This window comes from Rhinoraja longicauda, chromosome 24, assembly GCF_053455715.1.
Source record: "Rhinoraja longicauda isolate Sanriku21f chromosome 24, sRhiLon1.1, whole genome shotgun sequence".
NCBI lineage: Eukaryota > Metazoa > Chordata > Chondrichthyes > Rajiformes > Arhynchobatidae > Rhinoraja > Rhinoraja longicauda.
In genome coordinates this window covers 30,149,761-30,176,222 of record NC_135976.1, presented here as the reverse complement: position 1 = coordinate 30,176,222, position 26,462 = coordinate 30,149,761, and the positions used below count along the sequence as shown (strand labels likewise).

At 48.2% G+C, this 26,462-nt stretch overlaps 1 protein-coding gene across 10 annotated transcripts in view; it reads left to right on the top strand.

Annotated features, from left to right (window-relative positions):
* The first annotated feature begins 4,964 nt into the window (after positions 1 to 4,964).
* The window catches only part of nfasca (neurofascin homolog (chicken) a), a 180,438-nt gene continuing 158,940 nt past the window's right edge, over positions 4,965 to 26,462 (top strand). For 5 of the 10 annotated variants that reach the window (XM_078420944.1, XM_078420936.1, XM_078420945.1 and 2 more), the window contains exon 1: positions 5,022 to 5,039. The gene's annotated coding sequence lies outside the window, so the exon portion shown is untranslated. Of the gene's footprint in view, positions 5,040 to 16,651; positions 16,774 to 26,462 lie in introns of those variants that run through there. The other 5 variants (XM_078420948.1, XM_078420946.1, XM_078420937.1 and 2 more) reach the window with 4 other exon arrangements.

The window sequence follows — 26,462 nt, the reverse complement described above, 5'->3', positions numbered from 1 at the left end:
GTCAGGATCTAACCCGGGGTATTTGACGCTGTAAGATCATAAGATCATAACTGATAGGAGTAGAATTAGGCCAATCGGCCATCGTCTACTCACCATTCAATCATGATTGATCTATCTCTCCTCCTAACCCCATTCTCCTGCCTTCTCCCTACGACCTTTGACACCCGCACTAATCAAGAATCTATCTCTGCCTTAAATATATCCACTGACTTGGCCTCCACAGCCTTCTGCGCAAAGAATTCCACAGATTCACCACCCTCTGACTAAAGAAATCCCACCTCATCTCTTTCCTAAAAGAACGTCCTTTAATTCTGAGGCTATGACCTCCAGTCCTGGACTCTCCCACTAGTGGAAATCCACTCCACATCCACTCTATCCAAGCCTTTCACTATTCTCTACATTACAATGAGGTCCCCCTTCGTTCTTTTAAGCTCCAGCGAATACAGGCCCAGTGCCGTCAAACGCTCATCATAGGTTAACCTACACATTCCTGGGGACCATTCTCTTGGACCCTCCTCGAGAGCCAGCACATCCTTCCTCAGATATGGTTCCCAACATTGCTCACAATATTCCAAACGCGACCTGCCCAGCGCCTTACAGAGAGAGCCTCAGCATTACATTTCTGTTTTTGCATTCTAGCCCTCTCGAAATAAAGTAAGGCGGTAGCTCTACTGCACGCCACCGAGCTGCCCTCAACCTGAGCCCAGATGGTGCCTGGGAGGATGCCTGCCACAGTGTTGTTATAAAAATCAGATAATGGTGAATAGGACTGTACGGTAATGGGATCGCAATGATACCATTGTCATTATTCAGTACTCTCTTTATTCAATTCCTTTCTGTAGGTCTCTGCATTTCCTTCTGTTTCAGACGGTATCTATTGGCTCAGTTGCCTGATTAAATATTTAGTGAATACTAGACCAAGTGGACCCGTTGGGCCCAATCCTCTCCTGCATTGGTACAGCACCCTCTCCTCTCCCACTTCCCCCCCCTGCCCCCTTCCCCCCTGCCCCCCCTCCCCCTTCCCCCCACCTCCCCCTCACCCCCCTCCCCCCTTCCCCCCTGCCCCCCTCACCCCCTCCCCCCACACCCCCTCCCCCCCACACCCCCCTTCCCCCTTCCCCATCCCCCCTTCCCCCAAACCCCTTCCCCCCTCACCCTCACCCCCACCCCACCTCCCCCTCCTCCCCACTCCTCCACATTCCCCCATCCTCCCCATCCCCTCTCGCCCCCTCCTCCCCTCCCCCCCCCCCCTCCTCCCCCCCCTCCCCCCCTTCCTCCCGAGGAGATAGATTTAAACTTTAAAATGTGAATAACTTTTAAAATATAACAACGATTTCAATGAAACTTCTTCCATTAGCACCAAAGGACGACGGTGAGTAAGGTGGCCTAAAATTGTCGCGCTATCGTGTACCATTTTGACTGTAGTTCAGGAACAAACAAACAAACAACAAGAGTTTTAGTATATAGATAGATTTTTCACTGGTTATTGAAAATGAACTCTCAATGCCTTTGGTGGTGATTTGATTTTCAAAGCCGCAGTAGATTTGTTTTGACCAGATCACAGGTTGATGAGTTCATGAATTCACAAGTGATAGGAGCAGAATTAGGCCATTCGGCCCATCGAGTGTACTCCACCATTCAATCATGGCTGATCTATCTTTCCCTCTCAACCCATTCTCCTGGCCTTCTCCCTGTAACCTTGGACACCCGTACTAATCAAGAATCTGTCAATCTCCTCTTTAAAATACTCAATGATTTGGTCTCCATGCCATCTGTGGCAATGAATTCCACAGATTCACCACCCTCTGACTAAAGAAATTCTTCCTCCTCTTCATAACAAGAGGAGTTGAGTATAGGAGCAAAGAGGTCCTTCTGCAGTTGTACAGGGCCCTACTGAGACCGCACCTGGAGTACTGTGTGCAGTTTTGGTCTCCAAATTTGAGGAAGGATATTCTTGCTGTTGAGGGCATGCAGCGTAGGTTTACTAGGTTAATTCCCGGAATGGCGGGACTGTCGTATGTTGAAGGACTGGAGCGACTTGGCTTGTATACACTGGAATTTAGAAGGATGAGAGGGGATCTTATCGAAACATATAAGATTATTAAGGGGTTGGACACGTTAGAGGCAGGAAACATCTTCCCAATGTTGGGGGAGTTCAGAACCAGGGGCCACAGTTTAAGAATAAGGGGTAGACCATTTAGAACAGAGATGAGGAAGAACTTTTTCATCCAGAGAGTTATAAATCTGTGGAATTCTCTGCCTCAGAAGGCAGTGGAGGCCAGTTCTCTGAATGCATTCAAGAGAGAGCTAGATAGAGCTCTTAAGGATAGCGGAGTCAGGAGGTATGGGGAGAAGGCAGGAACGTGGTACTGATTGAGAATGATCAGCCATGATCACATTGAATGGTGGTGCTGGCTCGAAGGGCCGAATGGCCTCCTCCTGCACCTATTGCCTATTGTCTTATTTCTAAAGGTACGTCCTATTATTCTGAGTCTGTGCCCTCTGGTCCTAGACTCTCCCACTAGTGGAAACATCCTCTCCACTCCCACTATATCCAGGCCTTTCACTATTCGGTAAGTTTCAATGAGGTGTCCCCCCTCATTCTTCTAAACTCCAGCGAGTACAGGCCCAGTGCCGACAAACACTCATCATACGTTAGCCCTGTCATCCCTGGGATCATTCTCGTAAACCTCCTCTGGACCCTCTCCAATGCCAGCACATCCCTCCTCGGATATGGGGCCCACAACTGCTGATATGAGCGATTGGGGGATGTTAGTCAAAGACAACCATTGGTGATATTTTCTGTTCAATGATTGTTGCCCTTCAGTTTTCCAGCCCAGGTGTACTGAAGGTGTTAGCTGCCAGTTGCTGTTTCTCTGTAAGTGACGGCAAAGACCGACACGGTGGCGCGGCAGTAGATTTTACTGCCTCCCAGCGCCAGAGACCCGGGTTCGATCCTGATGACGGGGTGCTGTCTCCGTGGAGTTTTGTACCTTCTCACTGTGACCTGCGTGGGTTTTCTCCGGGTGTTCCGGTTTTCCCCCACACTCCAAAGACGATTAGGTGTGAAGGCTAATTGGCCTGTTATAATTGTAAATTGTCCCTCGTGCGTAGGATAGTGTTAGTGTGTGGGGATCGCCGGGCGGCGCGGACTCAGTGGGCAGAAAGGGCCTGTTTCCGCGCTGTATCTCTAAACTAAACTAGACTAAACTAAACCATTTATTGTCGTTCGGTCAACTGGTTAGAGAGGTTAGCATGACTCCGGTAATCTGCCCAGGAAGCTCGTGAGAAGTAATTATAGAGGTGTTTTCATGTAGGGGGCGTGCAGCATAATAAAGCAATGTGCGCACGGCATAATAATTCATCGGCAGAGGTGAGAGACTCATTTAAACCCAGAGCAGGTCGCAATCACTTGGTGTGAATGATCGCTGCTTTACTTCACAATATGCAAGCTCATCAATAATGCCCGGCAGGGTGACGTTGATATCTCTGCGGTCTTGAACACTGATATCGATCAGAGTAATCTCCTTAATTCTGCTGCTAATCCCGACTCTTGTGTAATTTTCTGATAGAGAAGGACGCTTCAAAAAGAACGTTCCCTTGCACAAGATGAAATTTGCCAGCAACGCCATTAAGGTGGCACAGCTGGTAGTTTTAGTCTAGTTTAGTTTAGAGATACAGCACGGAAACAGGCCCTTCGGCCCACCGAGTCCGCGCCGCCCAGCGATCCCCGCACATTAACACTATCCTACACACACTAGGGACAATTTTTACATTTTACCCAGTCAATTAACCTACATACCTGTACGTCTTTGGAGTGTGGGAGGAAACCGAAGATCTCGGAGAAAACCCACGCAGGTCACAGGGAGAACGTACAAACTCCGTACAGACGGCGCCCGTAGTCAGGATCGAACCTGAGTCTCCGGCGCTGCATTCGCTGTAAGGCAGCAACTCTACCGCTGCGCCACCGTGACCGACCGTTTGTAGGCTAATTGGTTTGGTATATATGTATTGAACGGCTGCGTAAACTTGATGGCTGATGGCCTAATGCTACTCCTATCACTTATGATCTTGTGATCTTACAGCGTCAAATACTCGGGTTCAATCCTGACTACAGGCGCTGTCTGTACGGAGTTTGTACCTTCTCCCTGTGGCGTGCTTGTTTTTTCTCCATGATCTTCGGTTTCCTCCCACACTCCAAAGACGTACAGGTTTGTAGGTTAATTGGCTTGGTATGAATGTAAATTGTCCCCAGTACGTGCGTGGGGTAGCGTTAATGTGCGGGGATCGCTGGTCGGCGCGGATATGGCGGGCCGAGAAGCCTGTTTCCGCGCTGTATTTCGAAAACTAAAACGAAAACATTCACAGTGTAGGTCCTGCCCATGTTAGACTTTCCAAAGTGTAAAACCTCAACATCTCAGTCACAAAGAGGTTTTAAAGAGAAACCGGAGAAGCACCTGAGGGAAATAAACTTGCCGAGGTTACGGGGGTGGAGCAGAGGAAATGCAAAACAATTAAATTGCTTGAAAGAGAGCAATGCGCGTAATGATTTTGTGAATCGGGATAGGCCAGGAGGTCGGCCAATTATCACAGCAGTCCATGACCTGGACCCACGCATTGTGTCTCCCTTCCACTGTTTAGTGGTATTGTTGAAACTCAAAGGGAGGGGGCTCTCCCTAGACTTATAACTGCTTGCCATGAAAACAAAAAAATGATCCAGGTGTTGTGCGGTAATTTTATGGAGTCGAAGCCAAAGGGTGATATTTGTTCACGAGTTCGTAAGTGATATGAGTGGAGTTAGGCCATTTGGCCCATCGAGCCTACTCTGCCATTCAATCATGGCTGGTCTATCTTTCCCTCTCAACCGCATTCTCCTGCCTTCCCCCCCATAACCCTTGACATCCTTCCTAATCGGGAATCTGTCAATCCCCACTGTAAACATTTCCATTGACTTTGCCTCCACAGCCTTCTGTAGCAGTGAATTCCACAGTTTCACCACCCTCTGACTAAAGAAATTCCTCATCATCTCCTTCCTAAAGGTACGTCCTTTAAACATGTTATTATCATAAGTTCATAAGTTATAGGAGCAGAAATAGGCCATTCGGCCCATCAAGTCTACTCTGCCATTCAATCATGGCTGGTCTACCTTTCCCTCTCAACCCCGTTCTCTTGCCTTCTCCCCGTAACCCCTGACACCCTTACTAATCCTTTCCAGTCTTTCGGACGTTGCATTAAGCTTCACATTTTATCGCTGGTTTAGTGAATGAAGTGAAACTTGTGAAATTATTTTAACCTTCTGATATAATGGGCTAGTTTGGTTTTTTTTCCCCCCAAGAATATCGAAATCCTCCTTCTCAATATTTCCCCTCAATCTGTTTTAGTTCTTGGTGAGAGAGGAGATTTTTGTGATTATCTATTTAATGCACTCAGGTTATTTGATTGTACCTCAGCTTTTGAGAAGGTGCCAGACGGAAGGCTGCTAAGGAAGATGAGAGCCCGTGGTATCAAAGGGCAGATGCTAGCACGGATATCTCAGGTTGGCTGGATGGCAGAGGGCACAGAGGCATTAAAGGGGAGCTTTGCCTGCTTGGCTGCCAGTGACTAGCGGAGTTCCGCGGGGCTCGGTGCTGGGGCCTCTGCTCTTGAGTGTTAACAATTTGGACGAGGGGATTGAAGGCTTTGTGGCCAAGTTTGCGGACGATACGGAAATAGGTGAGGGGGCAGGTAGCGTAGAGAAAGCAGGGACTCTGCAGAAGGATCTGGACAGGTTGGGAGAGTGGGCAGACAAGTGGCAGAAGGAATATAGTATAACAAAGTGTGGAGTCATGCATTTTGGTAGTAGGAATAAAGGCGTAGACTATTTTCTCAATGGGGAGAGAATCCAGAAATCAGAGGTGGAAAGGGACTTGGGAGTGCTGGTGCAGGATTCACTAAAGGTTAATCTGCAAGTCAAATCGGCAGTAAAGAAAGTAAACACAATGCTAGTATTTGTTTTGAGAGGGCTTGTATACAGAAACAGGGATGTAATGTTGAGGCTCTCTGGAAGGCCGCATTTGGAGTATTGTGAGCAGTTTTGGGCACTGTGTCTGAGGAAGGATGTGCTGGCTCTGGAGAGGGTCCAGAGGAGGTTTAGAAGAATGATCCCAGGAATGAGTAGGTTTACATATGATGAGTGTTTGACAACACTGGGCCTGTACTCACTGGAGTTTAGAAGAATGAGGGGGGACCTCATTGAAATGTACCGAATAGTGAAAGGCTTGTTGGATGCAGTGGACGTGGAGAGGATGTTTCCACTAGTGGGAGAGTCTAGGACTAGAGGTCACAGCCTCAGAATTAAAGGACGTTCTTTTAGGAAGGAGATGAGGAGGAATTTCTTTGGTCAGAGGGTGGTGAACCTGTGGAATGTGGAGGTGCTGTTCCTCCACAATTTGCGCTGGGCCTCACTCTGACAGTGGAGGAGGCCCAGGACAGAAAGGTCAGTGTGGGAGTGGGAGGGGGAGTTAAAGTGTTTGGCAACCGGGAGATCGCGCAGGCCAAGGCGGACTGAGCGCACACCGTACATTGATGGACGTCGTGCGGGTCATGACACCGACCTTGTGAAACCAGCTTCCATTATTGCCGTTGAGGAGACTGTGTGCATGGAGACTTGAGGTGAGATTGAAAACCCGCCTCTTGCTTCCCCCCATTCTCCCACCAAGGTCAGTTCCCCCACAATCATTACAAAGAAACTGACCTTTCATTTCACCCTTGCCGTGGAATGTTATTTTACGCTTCTTCCAAGAGACCATTGATTGCTATGAGGTGCTTTTGTTGACTGATTGTGTCTCTCAGAGAAAAGGTTTGCCAATGTATAGAGTGGGAAGAAAGCACAGATGTGATCAGCAAATAGGCTGCTTGCTGTTTGAGCTTCCAGCACCTTGGAATAAAAGCTATTCAATTAAAGTGCAGAATGATTGGGGTTTTTTTTAGAGACAGGACGTGGAAACAGGCCCTTCGGCCCCCTGTGTCCGCACCGACCAGCAGGGCCGTTTTTACAGCATTATGGGCCCCCGGGCAAAGCAGTGTACTGGGGCCCCTACCGTTACTCTCCCCCACCCCCCTTTCCCTACCAGCCCCCCCCTGTCGTGCCGGCGAAAAGCACTTACCGAAAAGCACTTAGCGATGGACTTAGGGTGCTACATTGTTGCGAAAAGCACTTACAGATCGCTGTGAGAAACACTTAGGGACCGAACATGTTGCGAAAAAAGCACTTATTGAACCTACATTTTTAAAGTAGTATTTATTTATTGCAAGTCACTTAACATACACAGATCAGCATGGGGCCCCTATTCTCGTGGGCCCCCGGGCAAGTGCCCATCAGGTCCATGCTTTAAGACGGCCCTGCCGACTAGCGATCCCCACACATTAACATTATTCTACACGAGGGACAATTTAAAAATTTATACTGCAGACCTGTACGTCTTTGGAGTCATAAGGTCTTAAGGAAGAGGAGCAGAATTAGGCCATTCAACCCATCAAGTCTACTCTGCCATTCAATCATGGCCAATCTATCTCTCTCTCCTGACCCCATTCTCCTGCCTTCTGCCCAAGACCTCTGACACCCTTACTAATCAAGAATCGATCCATCTCTGCCCTAAAATTATCCACTGACTTGGCCTCCACAGCCTTCCGTGGCAAAGAATTCCACAGATTCACCGCCCTCCGACTAAATAAACTTCTCCCCATCTCCTTCCGAAAAGAACGTCCTTTAATTCTGAGTGGGAGGAAACCGAAGTTCACGGAGAAAACCCACGCAGGTCAGGGGGAGAACGTCCAATCTCCGTGCAGGCAAGCATCCGTAGCCTGGATCGAACCCGGGTCTCCGGCGCTGCAAGCGCTGTGAGGCAGCAACTCTACCGCTGCGCCACCATGACCGCCCCTTCAGAGAAGATGTTTACCAAGTTATAGAATTGGATGAAAGGATGGATGCGATCTGCAAACGGGCTGCAGCAAGTTGGAATAACATAGAAACATAGAAACATAGAAAATAGGTGCAGGAGTAGGCCATTCGGCCCTTCGAGCCTGCACCGCCATTCAATATGATCATGGCTGATCATCCAGCTCAGTATCCCGTACCTGCCTTCTCTCCATACCCCCTGATCCCTTTAGCAAAAGGGCCACATCTAACTCCCTCTTAAATATAGCCAATGAACTGGCCTCAACTACCTTCTGTGGCAGAGAATTCCACAGACTCACCACTCTCTGTGTGAAGAAATGTTTTCTCATCTCGGTCCTAAAAGACTTCCCCCTTATCCTTAAGCTGTGACCCCTGGTTCTGGACTCCCCCAACATCGGGAACAATCTTCCCGCATCTAGCCTCTCCAACCCCTTAAGAATTTTATATGTTTCTGTAAGATCCCCCCTCAGTCTTCTAAATTCCAGCGAGTACAAGCCTAGTCTATCCAGTCTTTCTTCATATGAAAGTCCTGCCATCCCAGGGATCAATCTAGTGAACCTTCTCTGTACTCCCTCTAAGGGAGTACTATTCGCTATTCGATTAAAGTGCAGAACGGTTGAGGTTTTTGCAAGGACAGAGTCATGTGTCAGAGCATTGACTAATGGGCAGTGACTGTGCTGTCAGGTTAAACTAATAACGTTGGACCTTGCAGCTACAGATGGGACACAGATTAGTCATCTTGGTGGCCGTTCTTGTGCCGTCGGCCCTTTGCATGGCCGCTGTCTAACAAATACTTTGCCCGTGTTTCCACAGAGAAGATTGAGATCTTTGGAGCTCTGTAGCACACCCAGAGGGGTCCATGTAATCTTTCACTTTTTCAAAACATTTCAGACTGTTGCTTTAGATTTTTAGATTTAGTGATACAGCGCAGAAACAGGCCCTTCGGCCCACCGGGTCAGCGCCGCCCAGCGATCCCCGCACACACTAACACTATCCTACACCCACTAGGGACAATTTTTACATTAGCCCAGCCAATTAACCTACAAACCTGTACGTCTTTGGAGTGTGGGAGGAAACCGAAGATCTCGGAGAAAACCCACGCAGGTCACGGGGAGAACGTATAAACTCCGTACAGTACAGCGCCCATAGTCAGGATCGAACCTGAGTCTCCAGCGCTGCATTCGCTGTAAGGCAGCAACTTTACCGCTGTGCCACCGTGCTTCACCCAAACAGTTTGTGATTCACTCTTGTCTGGACACTGGAATTTAGAAGGATGAGGGGGGATCTTATTGAAACATATAAGATAATTAGGGGATTGGACACATTAGAGGCAGGAAACATGTTCCCAATGTTGGGGGAGTCCAGAACAAGGGGCCACAGTTTAAGAATAAGGGGTAGGCCATTTAGAACGGAGATGAGGAAGAACTTTTTCAGTCAGAGAGTGGTGAAGGCAGTGGAGGCCAGTTCGTTAAAAGCTTTCAAGAGAGAGCTGGATAGAGCTCTTAAGGATAGCGGAGTGAGGGGGTATGGGGAGAAGGCAGGAACGGGGTACTGATTGAGAGTGATCAGCCATGATCGCATTGAATGGCGGTGCCGGCTCGAAGGGCTGAATGGCCTACTCCTGCACCTATTGTCTATTGTCTATTGTCTATTGTCACTGTTCCAAAGTTCGTAAGTTACAGAAGCAGGTACGTTGTGATACGTTCGGTACCTTTTCGTACCTCTAATTTCCCTCTCCCCTGACTCAAGGATTTGTCCATCTCTGCTGTAAAAATATCCACTGACTTGGCCTCCACAGCCCTCTGTGGCAATGAGTTCCACAGATTAACTACCCTCTGACTAAAGACGTTCCTCCTCACCTCCTTTCTAAAAGAGCGCCCTTTAATTCTAAGGCTGTGACATCCGGTACTGGACTCTCCCACCACTGGAAACATCCTCTCCACATCTACTCTATCTATGCCTTTCATTATTCTGTAAGTTTCAATGAAGTTCCCCCTCAACCTTCTAAACTTCAGCGAGTACAATAGACAATAGACAATAGACAATAGACAATAGGTGCAGGAGGAGGCCATTCGGCCCTTCGAGCCAGCACCACCATTCAATGTGATCATGGCTGATCATTCTCAATCAGTACACCGTTCCTGCCTTCTCCTCATACCCCCTGACTCCGCTATCCTTAAGAGCTCTATCTAGTTCTCTCTTGAATGCATTCAGAGATTTGGCCTCTACTGCCTTCTGAGGCAGTGAATCCCACAGATTTACAACTCTCTGACTGAAAATGTTTTTCCTTATCTCCGTTCTAATGAAAAAGTTTTTCCTTATCTCCGTTCTAATACACAGTACAGGCCCAGTGCTGTCAAACGCTCATCGTATGCTAACCCACTCATTCCTGGGATCATTCTTGCAAATCTCCTCTGGACCCTCTCCAGGGCCAGCACATCCTTCCTCAGATATGGGGCCCAGATTTGCTCACAGTACTCCAAATGCGGACTGACCAGCGCCTTAGGGCGGCACGGTAGCGCAGCGGTAGAGTTGCTGCTTTACAGCGAATGCAGCGCCGGAGACTCAGGTTCGATCCTGACTACGGGTGCTGCACTGTAAGGAGTTTGTACGTTCTCCCCGTGACCTGCGTGGGTTTTCTCTGAGATCTTCGGTTTCCTCCCACACTCCCAAGACGTACAGGTATGTAGGTTAATTGGCTGGGTAAATGTAAAAATTGTCCCTAGTGGGTGTAGGATAGTGTTAATGTGCGGGGATCGCTGGGCGGCACGGACTTGGAGGGCCGAAAAGGCCTGTTTCCGGCTGTATATATATGATATGATATATTATACAGAGAGCCTCAGCATTACATCTCTCTTTAATTGACACGTGTGAAATTCAAATCATTTCAAACTGAACCAGTGCAAAAACAGCCTCCCGTGCGGGTTGAACGAAAACTGTAGATTAATGAATAAAAGATAAATCAATTATTTTATTGCCAACGAAGAAAAGCACTTTCAATTATCAGGGCTGCAACATCATCAAGTTTCTTGAAAAAGTCACAGCGCGCCAAGATTTTCCGGATAGAAAATGGGAGTAATTATGACTTAATTTACTGAGGCAAGGGGAACCCACACTGGAGGACTAGAGTACAAGAACAGGGATGTAATGCTGAGGCTCTACACCGATCAGCCAAAGCATTATGACCTGATGAGCCAAAACATTATGACCACCTGCCCAATATACTGTTGGTCCTCCGTGTGCAGCCCCACAGTCGACCTTCTGTCGGTTCGGGCCAGACGGGATAGCCTTCGTTGCCCTCGCGCATCGATGAGCCTTGGGCGCCCAACACCCTGTCACCGGTTTGTGGTTTGTTCCTCATCGGACCACTGTCGGTAGGTGCACACCACTGCTGACCGGGAGCACCCCACAAGCCTTGCCTTTCAGAGATGCTCTGACCCAGTCGTCTGGCCATAACATTTGGCCCTTGTCAAAGTCGCTCGCGTCTTTACTCCTGCCCATTTCTCCTGCATCCAACACATCAACTTCAAGAACTGATTGTTCACTTGCTGCCTAATAAACATAGCACAAAAAGTAAGGAAATTTGTGTTTGCTAGATTATTTCTTTGTTGTAACAATGCTTCTTGGCAATAAATCTTATACCATTGGAAAGCCTGTTTATTTCCCTTTTAAATGGTGCCACATTTGTAAGGAACATGCATTTGTGGGATGAGCAGCAGAGCTGAGTATGTGGGTTGCGCCCATGAAAAATCTGCCAAATCTTCTCTGCCAATGCCAAACAGCTTATTCTGCCATTGACTCTTGTTCGGTGTTGTTTGGTGGATTGGATGATTGAAGTCTGAAGAAACAAGACATATTGGCAATTTAACAATTTATTAATTTAATAAACAGGAGCCTCAGTAGTGTGTGGAAGAACCATACACAGCCACAACAGCCTGGCACCTCCTCCTCATGCTGGTCACCAGCCTGGTCACACACTGTTGTGGGATGGCATCCCATTCTTCAACCAGCATTTGTCGCAAGTCAGCCAACGTGGTTGTGTTGGTCACTCTGGCACAAACAGCACGCCCAAGCTGATCCCACAAGTGTTCAATGGGGTTGAGGTCAGGACTGCTGGCAGGCCATTCCATCCTCTCCACTCCCAAATTCTGGAGGTAGTCTGAGAAACCCTGCTCTGTGGGGGCGAGCATTGTCATCTTGGAGGATAGAGTTCGGTCCCAGGCACCTGATTGTCAGCACCTGGGGATACCAGAAGCTCAAAACAAGAGTCAATAGCAACAGCAGAATAAGCTGTTTGGCATTGGCAGAGAAGATTTGGCAAATTTTTCATGGGCGCAACCCATATACTCAGCTCTGCTGCTCATCCCACAAATGCATGTTCCTTACAAATGTGGCACCATTTAAAAGGGAAATAAACAGGCTTTCCAACGGTATAAGATATATTGCCAAGAAGCATTGTTACAACAAAGAAATAATCTACCAAACACAAATTTCCTTACTTTTTGTGCTATGTTTATATCCCATCCCTTGACAGGTGCCATTGTAACAAGGTAATCAATGTTATTCACTTCGCCTGTCAGTGGTCATAATGTTTTGGCTGATCGGTGTATAAGGCACTGGTCAGACCGCATTTGGAGTATTGTAAGCAGTTGTGGGTCCCATATTTGAGGAGAGATGTGCTGGCTCTGGAGAGGGTCCAGAGGAGGTTTACAAGAATGATCCCACTGAATTAACATGTGATGAGCATTTGACGCCACAACTTGCTGGAGTTTATAAAGGATGAGGGAGGGACCTCATTAAAACTTAACTGAATAGTGAAAGGCCTAGATACAGTGGATGTGGAGAGGATGTTTCCACCAGTGGGAGAGTCTGGGACCAGAGGCCACAGCCTCAGAATTAAAGGACGTTCCTTCAGGAATGGGATGAGGAGAAATTTCTTCAGTCAGAGGGTGGTGAACCTGTGGAATTCATTGCCACAGACGGCTGTGGAGGCCAAGTCAATGGATATTTTTAAGGCAGAGAGAGATAGATTCCTGATTAGTACAGGTGTCAGGGGTTATGGGTAGAAGGCAGGAGAATGGGGTTGCGAAGAAAAGATAGATCAGCCATGATTGGATGGCAGAGTAGACCTGATGGGCTGAATGGCCTAATTCTGCTCCTATCACTAATGAACTTATGAACTGATGAACTTACAGTGCCAGTGACCCGAGTTCAATCCTGACTACAGATGCTGTTTGTATGGAGTTTGTGCGTTCTCCCCGTGACCGCGTGGGTTTTCTCCGGGTGCTCTGGCAGTTGAGGCAGGGACTATCCCAACCTTTAAGAAACATTGGACAAGTACATGGATAGGGATAGGTTTGGAGGGATATGGGCCAAACGTGGGCAGGTGGGTCTCGTGCAGCTGGGACATGTTATCCGGCATGGGAAAGTTGGGCCGAAGGGCCTGCTCCCACGCTGTGCCTCTGGATTACTCTGAATTCTCTGAATGCATTCAAGAGAGAGCTAGATAGAGCTCTTAAGGATAGCGGAGTCAGGGGGTATGGGGAGAAGGCAGGAACGGGGTACTGATTGAGAATGATCAGCCATGATCACATTGAATTGTGGTGCTGGCTCGAAGGGCCGAATGGCCTACTCCTGCACCTATTGTCTATTGTCTATTGGATAACTCTGTAAGTCGCCTTGAAGCAAAGTTAATGTTTTCCAAAACTCTCACTTGAGGAGATTGAATAAACAACCGGAGATTTATCTGTCCTGTAAAACCGATCCTCGGAGCTGATAGATTGTTTGGCTCGGGGTCTTGTTTTAATTGGGTTTTGAGTGTCTGACTTGTCGTGACAGATTTGATCCTTGTCATTGTCATAATCAGTATGTAGCAATTGGGCCTGGAAGCTGAGTTCACTCAGGAAGCGTCACTACTGTAAAGCCCCTGTCCCACTCAGGCGATGTTTTAGGCGACTACAGGCTACTAGGCCGTCGCCACACGGTCGCCGGGGTGTCGCCTGTGTGGCCGTGAGTCGTCACCAAAGAGTCGTAGCGTTTTTCTGGTCGCCGCTGGATTTTTAGATGTTTAAACATTTTCAGCGACTGTTGGTTTGAAGCCAATGATCGTAGCTTGACGTCTCCTGACGGGGGCGCTGTCGTAGGTTGTCGCCGGTGCTGACTTCAGTGAATTGGATCGGCGACTACCTACGTCAACCGGCGACAGGCACCGGCGTCCAAACCGGAGGCCAAAATGACGTGAATTGTCTTCATTTGTCACCGACAGGGTCGTAGCTTGTCGTAGCTCGTCGCGGGTGGACGTAGGTTGACTTCGGTTGTCGTAGGTTGTCGCCTGTGTGGTCGTCGTAGGCGCGGTCGTAGGTGGACGTCCCAAGTCGCGACGATTGGGTCGCCGGTTGTCGGTAGCTTGCCGTAGCTTGACGTCGACTGGGTGGTAGGTTGTTGTAGCTTGACGTAGACATTGTCGTAGGCGGTGTCCAGTCACCGTTTTGTTTGGCGAACTGCTACGACTATGACAGTCGCCGGCAGTCGCCTAAAACAAACCTAAGTGGGACAGGCCCTTAATGAATACACTGTCTGTAATTTGAGCTTTTCGGGTTTAGTTTCGTTTAGAGCTACAGTGTGGACACTGGCCCTTCGGCCCATCGAGACCACACCAACCAGCGATCCCTGTACACTTGCATTACCTTACACATGGGACAAATTCCAATTTTTACAGAAGCTAATTACGTGTAGGTCTTTGGAGTGTGGGAGGAAGCCGGAGCGCCCGGGGAAAACCCCCACAAGTCACGGGGAGAACGTACGAACTCCGTACAGACTAGGGGTGCCAACTAGCTCACTCCCAAATACGGGGCAAGGTGACGTCACCGCCCCGCGCCCCACGTGACCTCACCCAGCCAGCGGCCACGTGCTCCTGCTCTACCAATGGCGGCCACCCAGGCCGGGAGGAGGGTTGCTACACAACCTCCGTCAGGCGAGCACACTCGACCCCGCTCCCCGAACACGCTCTGTTAGCCTATACTGTCCTGGCCTGTAGCGGCCTGCGGGCCTAATACGGGACAAGGGCGGTCCCACACAAACCAATTTAGCCCAAAATACGGGATGTCCCGGCCAATACGGGACAGTTGCCAACCGTAGTACAGACAGCACCCGTAGTCAGGATCGAACCCAGATGTCTGGCGCTGTAAGGCAGCGATTCTACCGCTGCGCCACCGTGCCACCCTAAACTCTCTGATTAGTTGCAGCCAATTCACAGGTGAAGCTTGGAGACACTTCTTTACACAAAGGGTGTTGGATGAATGAAGCTCCCTCCCAAAAAAAAAAATCATCAGGTGAACGTCGAGGTAGACATTTAAAATCTGAGAGTGACTGGTATTTTCAAACCAAGGGTACAATTGGATGAGAAAAGCAGGAGCTGGGTTTAAATACAGAACAACTCTAATCTCATTCAATGCTTGGGTGGGTTTGATTCACTGAATGGTTGACTTGAGTTTCCGTACTCCTAGGTCGGACACTTGCTATGCTGTCCCTCCCTGTTGGTTTATCTGCTACAGACTTTGCCTGCTTGCTTCAGACTTTAGACTTTAAACAGCGCGGATAAAGGCCCTTTGGCCCACCAAGTCCATGCCAACTAGCGATCACCCCGTACACTAGATCAGTGCTTCTTAAACTGGTGAATGGTTCACCCAAGAGCGAATTAAATTATTTTGGGGTGAATGAAACTAGAGGGGTGAATGAAGGGTGAATGACTTAATATATCTATATACTAAAACCCTCGTTTGTTATCTTGTTTGTGACTGAACTTCAGCCAAAAGGGTACACGACTGCGCGACAATTTTAGGCCCAACTAACTCACCATTGTCACTTTAGTGATAATGCAAGTAGTTTTATTCAAATCGGTGTTATGTTTTTAAAGTTATTCACATTTTTAAGTTTAAAAGGAGGGGAGGGGGAGGGGAAGAGGGAGGGAGGGGGGAGTGGGGAGAAGGGAGAGGGGAGGGGGGGTTGAGGAGGGAGGGGAGGGTGGAGGAGAGGGTGCTGCACCAATGCAGGAGAGGTTTGGGCCCAACTGGTCCACTTGGTCTAGTATATATATAAAATTATTAAGGGGTTGGACACGTTAGAGGCAGGAAACATGTTCCCAATGTTGGGGGAGTCCAAAACCAGGGGCCACAGTTTAAGAATAAGGGGTAGGCCATTCAGAACGGAGATGAGGAAAAACGTTTTCAGTCAGAGAGTTGTGAATCTGTGGAATTCTCTGCCTCAGAGGGCAGTGGAGGCCAATTCTCTGAATGCATTCAAGAGAGAGCTAGATAGAGCTCTTAAGGATAGTGGAGTCAGGGGGTGTGGGGAGAAGGCAGGAACGGGGTACTGATTGAGAATGATCAGCCATGACCACATTGAATGGCGGTGCTGGCTCGACGGGCCGAATGGCCTCCTCCTGCACCTATTGTCTATTGTCTAAAATTATACACAAGGAAGAATAAGACGAAAATTACCACAAAAAAAAGAAGATAATTTAGTCACGGGGAGAACGTACAAACTCCGTACGGACAGCACCCTTAGTCAGGATCGAACCCGGGTCTCGCGCTGTGAGGCAGTGACTCTACCGCTGCGCCACCCTGGTCCTAATTCCCTTGGGTGTTGAATGTTTTTCCCCGTACGTCGCTAGCTGGATTTCTGCACCTGTGGTGAGGGTTTTGCCCACTCAGGCCCACCCACCTGATTCACATCGTTATGTCCCTTGGTGTCACTTGAGCATCTCTCTTGCTTACGACGCCCAAGCCTGGCGAGCCTCTGCGTGCTGGTTCCAGAAGCAGATCTACAGAGACGTACAGGTCTGTAGGTTAATTGTCTTGGTGTAAATGTAAACTGTCCCCAGTGTGTGTAGGATAGTATTAATGCTCGGAGATCGCTGGTCGGTGCAGAATCGGTGGGCCGAAGGGCCTGTTTCCGCGCTGTATCTCTAAACTAAACTAAATATAAGGGCGGCACGGTGGCACGGCGGTCGAGTTGCTGCCTCACATCGCCAGACACCCGGACCCGGGTTCAATCCTGACCACGGGTGCTGTCTGTATGGAGTTTGTGACCTGTGTGGGTTTTCTCCGGGTGCTCCAGTTTCCCCCCGCACTCCAAAGAATTGTAATTGTAACAATTGTAAATTGTCCCTAGTCTGTGTAGGATAGTGTTAGTGTGCGGGGATCGCTGGTTGGCGCGGACTCGGTGGGCCGAAGGGCCTGTTTCTGCGCTGTAAGCCTAAACTAAACTAAACTAGTCACTCGTTACAATCACTCCACTCTTTTAAACCTCTGCTCAAACAGCGGCATGTCTTACTTTACACCGTGGACAGCTCGATTGTAATCATAGATAGACACAAGAAGCCGGAGTAACTCAGCGGGTCAGACGGCATCTCTGGAGAAAAGGACTAGGTGACGTTTTGGGGCAAGACCCTTCTTCAGACAATTGCAATCATGTTTCAATAGACAATAGACAATAGACAATAGACAATAGGTGCAGGAGTAGGCCATTCAGCCCTTCGAGCCAGCACCGCCATTCAATGCGATCATGGCTGATCACTCTCAATCAGTACCCCGTTCCTGCCTTCTCCCCATACCCCCTCACTCCGCTATCCTTAAGAGCTCTATCCAGCTCTCTCTTGAAAGCATCCAACGAACTGGCCTCCACTGCCTTCTGAGGCAGAGAATTCCACACCTTCACCACTCTCTGACTGAAAAAGTTCTTCCTCATCTCCGTTCTAAATGGCCTTCCCTTATTCTTAAACTGTGGACCCTTGTTCTGGACTCCCCCAACATTGGGAACATGTTTTCTGCCTCTAATGTGTCCAATCCCCTAATTATCTTATATGTTTCAATAAGATCCCCCCTCATCCTTCTAAATTCCAGTGTATACAAGCCTAATTGCTCCAGCCTTTCAACATACGACAGTCCCGCCATTCCGGGAATTAACCTAGTGAACCTACGCTGCACGCCCTCAATAGCAAGAATATCCTTCCTCAAATTTTCGTCTTTCCTCTGACTGGTTAGCACGGAACAAAAAAGCTTGTCACTGTAGCTTGGTGACAAACCAAACTAAACTAATCTTACATGCGTGCATGTGATCCTGAGCATCTGATTACGTTTTTTCTCTGCCCTTCTGCTCCTTGGCCATCTTTCTCCCTCACATTTCCACATCTTTGTCTCTTTCTATCAGTGTCTTTGTCTCTTTCAATTTACATTTACATGGGCGGGCACGTTGGCGCAGCGGTAGAGCTGCTGCCTTACAGCACTTGCAGCGCCGGAGACCCGGGTTCGATCCCGACTACGGGTGCCGTCTGTACGGAGTTTGTACGTTCTCCCCGTGACCTGCGTGTGTTTTCTCCGAGATCTTCGGTTTCGTCCCACGCTCCAAAGACAAACAGGTTTGTAGGTTAATTGGCTTGATATAAATGTAAATTGTCCCTTGTGTGTGTAGGATAGTGTTAATGTGTGGGGATCGCTGGTCGGCACAGACTCGGTGGGCCTAAGGGCCTGTTTCCACGCTATATTCTTAAAACTAAACTGTTTAAATTGAAATGACTGAAACTGTGATCCAGTCTACAACACAATCCCCTGCTTTTAGAAGAAAGAAACCAATTTTCTTCTGAAACTGATTGAGGTTTGCAGTGAGGACAGACAGAAAATGTTGGAGTAACTCAGCGGGTCATGCAGCATCTCTGAAGAACATGGATAGCTGACGTTTCAGGTTGGGACCCTTCTTCAAAGCACTTTGTGCCTTTTCTGTAAACCAGCACCTGCAGTTCCTTGTGTCAACATAATCAAGGACCTTTTTTTTTACCCTGGTCATTCCCTCTTCTCCCCTCCCTCATCAAGTAGATGATACTAAAGTTCGAAAACATGTACCGCCAGACGCAGGAACAGATTCTTCCCCTCTGGTATCAGACTTCTGAACAGTCCTTCCATAAGCTAGGGTACAGAGAGTCTAAAGAAGGGTCCCAACCAGAAACGTCACCTATCCATGTCCTCCAGAGAAGCTGCCTGACCCGCTGAGTTACTCCAGCACCAAGTGTACTTTTGAGTACAAGTGTGGTTCCTTGTTCCTATCATTTATTTCCTCCATGCGTTTTATAACTGAAATTATGTTTTGAAAAAGTAGTGACACAAGGAACTGCAGATGCTGGTTAGCAAAAAAAGACACAAAGTGCTGGAGTAACTCAACGGGTCAGGCAGCATCTCTGGAGAACATGGAGAGGTAACGTTTCATGTCGAGATCCTTCAAAGTCTATCCATGATCTCCAGTGATACTGCCTCTGCCGCTTAGCTATTATAGACAATAGGTGCAGGAGTAGGCCATTCGGCCTTTCGAGCCAGCACCGCCATTCAATGTGATCATGGCTGATCATTCTCAATCAGTACCCCGTTCCTGCCTTCTCCCCATACCTCCTGACTCTGCTATCCTTAAGAGTTCTATCTAGCTCTCTCTTGAATGCATTCAGAGAATTGGCCTCCACTGCCTTCTGAGGCAGAGAATTCCACAGATTCACAACTCTCTGACTGAAAAGGTTTTTCCTCATCTCAGTTCTAAATGGCCTACCCCTTATTCTTAAACTGTGGCCCCTTGTTCTGGACTCCCCCAACATTGGGAACATGTTTCCTGCCTCTAACGTGTCCAACCCCTTAATAATCTTATACGTTTCGATAAGATCTCCTCTCATCCTTCTAAATTCCAGTGTATACAAGCCTAGTCGCTCCAGTCTTTCAACATATGATAGTCCTGCCATTCCGGGAATTAACCTAGTAAACCTACGCTGCACGCCCTCAATAGCAAGAATATCCTTCCTCAAATTTGGAGACCAAAACTGCACACAGTACTCCAGGTGCGGCCTCACTAGGGCCCTGTACAAGTGCGGAAGGACCTCTTCTAGCACTTTTTCTGTTAACCAGCATCTGCAGTTCTTTATGTCTCTACTCTTTTTTTTAATAATGTGTGCCTTTTTGTGCCTTTTTTTAATACAAAAAAGTGATGGCCTCACAATGACTTTTTCTCCAGCTTTTATCATACAGGGGCTCAAACCACAAATCTTGAAGGGATAACTCCATCATTGAGTGTCAGAAACACTGAGCAATTGGTTCCAGATTCGGAACAAATGCCAGTGATTCCAGCTGGGCCTTCTCCAGCTGGGCACTGCAAAAAAGTGACGATGATAAATGAAACAAGCATGTTTTTTTGCATGTCTTTCCTTAACAATATATATATGTCCGACATCTCTCTATATCACCATCGACATCTCTCGTTTCCCTCTCCCCTGACTCTCAGTCTGAAGAAGGGTCTCGACCCGAAATGTCACCATTTCATTTTCTCCAGAGATGCTGCCTGACCCAATGAGTTACTCCAGCTTTTTGTGTCTATCTTTGGTTTAGAAAAGAGTTGCAGGAGTAGGCCATTCGGCCCTTCCAGCCAGCACCGTCATTCAATATGATCACGGCTGATCATCCAGAATCAGTACCCCGTTCCTGCTTTCTCCCCATATTCCTTGATTCCGTTAGCCCTAAGAGCTAAATCTAACTCTCTCTTGAATACATCTCTGGCCTCCATTACCTCCTGTGGCAGTGAATTCCACAGAATCACAACTCTCTGGCTGAAAAAGTCCTAGATGGCCTACCCCCCATTCTTAAACTATGAGACCCTCCTGGGTCTTGACTCCCCCAACATGGGGAACATGTTTCCTGCATCTAGCCTGTCCAATCCCTTAAGAATTTTACATGTTTCTATAAGATCCATACCAGATTTAAACCAGCATCGGCAGTTCCTTCCTACACATGCAGCCTGACCCTCTGAGTTACTCGAGCACTTGGTGCCTTTAAAAAATATATAAAATGTGACATTAAAAAAAACTATTTTTGCATGCCTTTCCTTAACAATATATATATATGTTCTATATCTCTCTATATCACCAATTACATCTCTGGTTTCCCTTTCCCCTGACTCTCAGTCTGAAGAAGGGTCTCGACCCGGAACGTCATCCTCCAGCTCAGTTCAGTTTAATTTACTGTCACATGTACCGAGCGAGGTACAACAAAAAGCTTTTGCCAGACAGGAGCCGAAACCTAAAATCATGGAGGGATAACTCCAGTATTGACTGTCAAGAACACTGAGCAATTAAGTGTTCCCAGACTCAAAACAAATGTCAGTGATTCCAGCCGGGCCTGGCTTCTATCTGCATTCACGCACCAAGGCTGTTGATCGTCACTTGAATCTTGTGCAATTGTACTTTTATCTTGCAGGCTTCACTAATGCTGACCTTAGGCAGGTGCCGGGCAATTCTCTGCGTAGACAGACACCAAAAGCAGGAGTAACTCGGTGGGTCGGACAGCATATGTAGGAAAGAGCTGCAGATAGACACCAAAGTGGAATTCTCTGCCTCAGAAGGCAGTGGAGGCCAATTCTCTGAATCCATTCAAGAGAGAGCTAGATAGAGCTCTAAAGGATAGCGGAGTCAGGGGGTATGGGGAGAAGGCAGGAACAGGGTACTGATTGAGAATGATCAGCCATGATCACATTGAATGGCGGTGCTGGCTCGAAGGGCCGAATGGCCTTCTCCTGCACCTATTTTCTATTGTCTATTGTCTAAAATGCTGGAGTAACTCAGCGGGACAGGCAGCATCTCTGGAGAGAAAGAATGGTTGGACGTTTCGGGTCGAGACCCTTCCTCAGACAGTACCTCTGGAGAAAAGGAATAGGTGATGTTTTGGGTCGAGACCCTCTTTTAGAGTGAGAGTCAGGAGAAAGGGAAACGGGAGATATAGACGGTGATGTAGACAGATATAGAACAAACGACATGCAAAATAAAATCCTGTTTCCTTTATCATTGTTACTTTTTTCATGTCTTTCCTTCATTTGTTTTATATCTCTCTACATCACCGTCCATATCTCTCGTTTCCCTTTCCCCTGACTCTCAGTCTGAAGGAGGGTCTCGACCCAAAACGTCACCTGTTCCTTCTCTCCGGAGACGCTGTCTGTCCCGCTGAGTTACCCCAGCTTTCTGTGTCTATCTTCGGATTAAACCAGCATCTGCAGTTCCTTCCTACACGATTCTCTGCATAGATGGGTATTGATCTTACAGCAGCTGCTAATCCTCGGATACAGATGGGATGCTGTGAGCCTTCAATCACTCCCTCCTTCCACCACCCCCTCCTCTGTACAATGGCTGCCAGCTGGTCCTCATGTTGCCACGGTTACGGCAGACACGGTATCCAGGATACCGATTGAGGCCTAAGCCCTGGTGAAAGGCCACCTCTACAAAGCTGGGTGGGGAAGGGTTTCACGAGAATGATCCCAGGGATGTGTGGGTTAACGTATGATGAGCGATTGACCGCACTGGAGTTTAGAAGGTTGAGGGGTGGGTGGGTGGGGGGGACCTCATTTAACCTTACGGAATAGTGAAAGGCCTGGATAGAGAGGATGTGGAGAGGATGTTTCCACTAGTGGGAGAGTCTAGGACCAGAGGTCACAGCCTCGGAATAAAAAGGTGTACCTCTAGGAAGGAGATGAGGAGGAATTTCTTTAGTCAGAGGGTGGCGAATCTGTGGAATTCTTTGCCACAAACGGCTGTGGAGGCCATGTCAACGGATATTTTTAAGGCAGAGATTGATTGATTCTTGATTGGTACAGGTGTCAGGGGTTATGGGGAGAAGGTGGGAGAATGGGGTTAAGAGGGAAAGGTAGAGCGGCTATGATTGAATGGCAGAATAGACTTGATGGGCCGAATGACCTAATTCTGCGGCCATCACATGAACCTTATGAACCCCGCATTTTTCTGTACTAAATTCCATTAATGGCACGGTGGCACAGCGGTAGAGTTGCTGCCTTGCAGCGCTAGAGACCCGGGTTTAATCCTGACTACGGGTGCTGTCTGTACGGAGTTTGTACATTCTTCCTGTGACCTGCGTGGGTTTTCTCCAAGATCTTCCGTTTCCTCCCACACTCCAAAGATGTGCAGGTTTGTAGGTTAATTGGCTGGGTATGTAAATGTAAATGGTCCCGAATGTGTGAGTGTGCGGGGATCGGCAGTCGGTGCGGACTCTGTGGGACGAAGGGCCTGTTTCCACGCTGTATCTCGAAATGAAACAAAACTAAATTAAACCATTCATAAGTGGTGCGGAGTTTGTATCTTCTCCCTGGGACCGGGTGGGTTTTCTCCAGGTGTTCCGGTTTCCTCCCACATCCCAAAGACATGCAGGTTCGTAGTTTAATCGGCGTCTGTAAATTCCCCCTAGTGTATCGGATAGATTTAGATTTTAGATTTAGATTTAGAGATACAGCGCAGAAACAGGCCCTTCGGCCCACCGGGTCCGCGCCGCCCAGCGATCCCCGCACACACTAACATTATCCTACACCCACTAGGGACAATTTTTTACATTTGCCCAGCCAATTAACCTACATACCTGCACGTCTTTGGAGTGTGGGAGGAAACCGAAGATCTCGGAGAAAACCCACGCAGGTCACGGGGAGAACGTACAAACTCCGTACGGACGGCGCCCGTAGTCAGGATCGAACCTGAATCTCCAGCACTGCATTCGCTGTAAGGCAGCAACTCTACCGCTGCGCCACCGTGCCGGGTAGAACTAGTGTATGGGTGTTCTTTGGTCAGTGTGGACTCTGAGGGCCAATGGGCCTGTTTTCATGGCTGTAGTTCTAAAACTAGAACTAAAAACGGTCCAACGTTGAGTAATTCCTCAAAGGTGCCGATAAATGGGAGTTGGCCATAGTATTATCATATTCAAGTGCCGTTTAAAAAGACAGTGGACTCCTTATTAAAGCACTCATGAGGCACTCTAATGGACTTGAGTGCTCTAACAATTTTTGGGCTTTTCATTAGCACATTCAAGATTTAAATTGGCAGTGTGTTCCTCGTTAACATAATTAAGGGAGCCTTAAAGCCTTTAATTCACACATTCAAGGTTTCCATTTTAACATATTGCTGAAGAGAGACAATGAGAAGCAGTTTCTTTGACATGTTACCCCCCCTCTCCACCGACAGACAGCGGCCATTAAATTGAACCGTTTGGATTGATGTTTCTTTGCAATCTACGTCCCCTCCCGCTGAGGTCAGGAGGCAATAATCCCGACCTTCACAAAGGTGCCAAGAAACTGCGGACATGGCTGGCTTGAAAAGCTACGTCGTGCCCGCTGAGTACGACAAGCAATCAAATGAACGTTTCTGACAGTGCAAAAAAGATCAAAAAGCCCAGACCAGGTCTGGCAAGAGCAGGGAGGAACTGCAGATGCTGGTTTAAACTGCAGATGGACTAAAAATGCTGGAGTAACTCGGCGGTTCAGGCAGCATCTCCGAACAGAAGGAATGCATGACATTTCAGGTCGAGACCCTTCTCCAGAGGCTGGCTTTCCGGTTTGCGGAAATATTGGGAGGTTAAGGTCGGCAGATCATGGCGGCGCGGTGACACAGCGGTAGAGTTGCTGCCTGACAGCGCCGGAGGCCCGGGTTCGATCCTGACCACGGGTGCTGCCTGTACAGAGTTTGTACGTTCTCCCCGTGACCTGCGTGGGTTTTCTCCGGGTTTTCCGTTTTCCTCCCGCACTCCAAAGATGCTCAGATTTGTAGGTAAATTAGCTTGGTATAGTTGTAAATTGTCCCTAGTGTGTCGGATAGTGTTAGTGCGTGGGGACCGCTGGTCGGCATGGACACTGTGGGCAGAAATGCCTGTCTCTGCTCTGTATCTCTAAACTAAACTAAATAAACTAAAGAGGTCTTTGGATGGATGCGTGGATATGCGGGGAATGGAGGGAATGCATCACATGCAGGCAGGATTAGTTTAATTGGGCATGGTGATATTAGAGTCAGAGTGATCCAGTGTGGAAGCAGGCCCTTAGGCCCAACTTGCCCACATTGGTTAACATGCCCCAGCTACACTAGTCCCGCGTTCGGTCTATATCCCTCCAAACCTGTCCTGTCTATGTACCTGTCCGTTTCATAAATGTTTGGATCGTCCCTGCCCCAACTACCTCCTCTGCCAGCTTGTTCCGTACGCCCACCACCCTTTGTGTGAAGAAGTTATCCCTCAGATTCCTGTTAAATCTTTTCCCCTTCACCTCAAACCTACTTCATCTGGTCCTCGATTCCCTTACTCTGGGCAAGAGACTCTGTGCATCTACCCGATCTATCACTCTCATGTTGGCCGGTGTGGGCAAGTTGGGCCGAAGGGCCACTGCAACTCTTTCTGACTCTACGCTGTTCACTTACAGGGCTGGGGATGGTCGGCACAGGCATATTCCCTGTGTTGGTGCCTTTAATTTTGGGAGGCCGTGATAACATAAGGCAGGTTCTCTGGAGCCCAGGAAATCTAATTTGCTATCAGCAGACCCAGAAACAGCTTGTTTTATGGGATTAGTGATCAGTGAAACAGTTAGATCTAAGGAGGAGATTATTGAATTTGAGATCCTGCTGCTCTATGGCTCAGTTAGCCTGACACGGTATAGTCCTGTTGCCATCTGTGTTTACCCGATACCGTGCCGCCCTGTCTCCCACGACTCGCTTACCCTTTCCTGTTTATTTTTAATGTTGTTCAAATTGATTCATTGCCATCACGGTGGCGCAGCGGTAGAGTTGCTGCCTTTCAGCGAATGCAGCGCCGGAGACTCAGGTTCGATCCTGACTACGGGTGCTGTACTGTATGGAGTTTGTACGTTCTCCCCTTGATCTGCGTGGGTTTTCTCCGAGATCTTCGGTTTCCGCCCCCACTCCAAAGACGTACAGGTTTGTAGGTTAATTGGCTGGGCAAATGTAAAAATTGTCCCTAGTGGGTGTAGGATAGTGTTAGTGTGCGGGGATCGTTGGGCGGCGCGGACCCGGTGGGCCGAAGGGCCTGTTTCTGCGCTGTATCTCTAAATCTCTAAATCTAAAAATTTCAAGGAATTCTCTAAAAATGATCTCGCAATAACTCACAAGAGTGACCTGGACAGGTTGAGTGAGTGGGCAGATGCATGGCAAATGCAGTATAATGTAGATAAATGTGAGGTTGTCCACTTTGGCGGCAAAAACAAGGAGGCAGATTATTATCTCAATGGTGTCAGGTTAGGCAAGGGGGAAGTGCAGCGAGACCTGGGTGTCCTTGGACACCAGTCACTGAAAGTTGGCGTGCAGGTACAGCAGGCAGTGAAGAAAGCTAATGGCATGTTGGCCTTCATAACGAGAGGATTTCAGTGCAGGAGTAACGAGGTTCTTCTGCAGTTGTATAGGGCCCTGGTAAGACCACATCTGGAGTATTGGTCTCCTAATTTGAGAAAGGACATCCTTGTAATTGAGGCAGTGCAGCGCAGGTTCACGAGATTGATCCCTGGGATGGCGGGACTGTCATATGAGGAAAGATTGAAAAGACTAGGCTTGTATTCACTGGAGTTTATAAGGATGAGAGGGGATCTTATAGAAACATATAAAATTTTAAAAGGACTGGACAAGCTAGATGCAGGAAAAATGTTCCCAATATTGGGTGAGTCCAGAACCAGGGGCCAC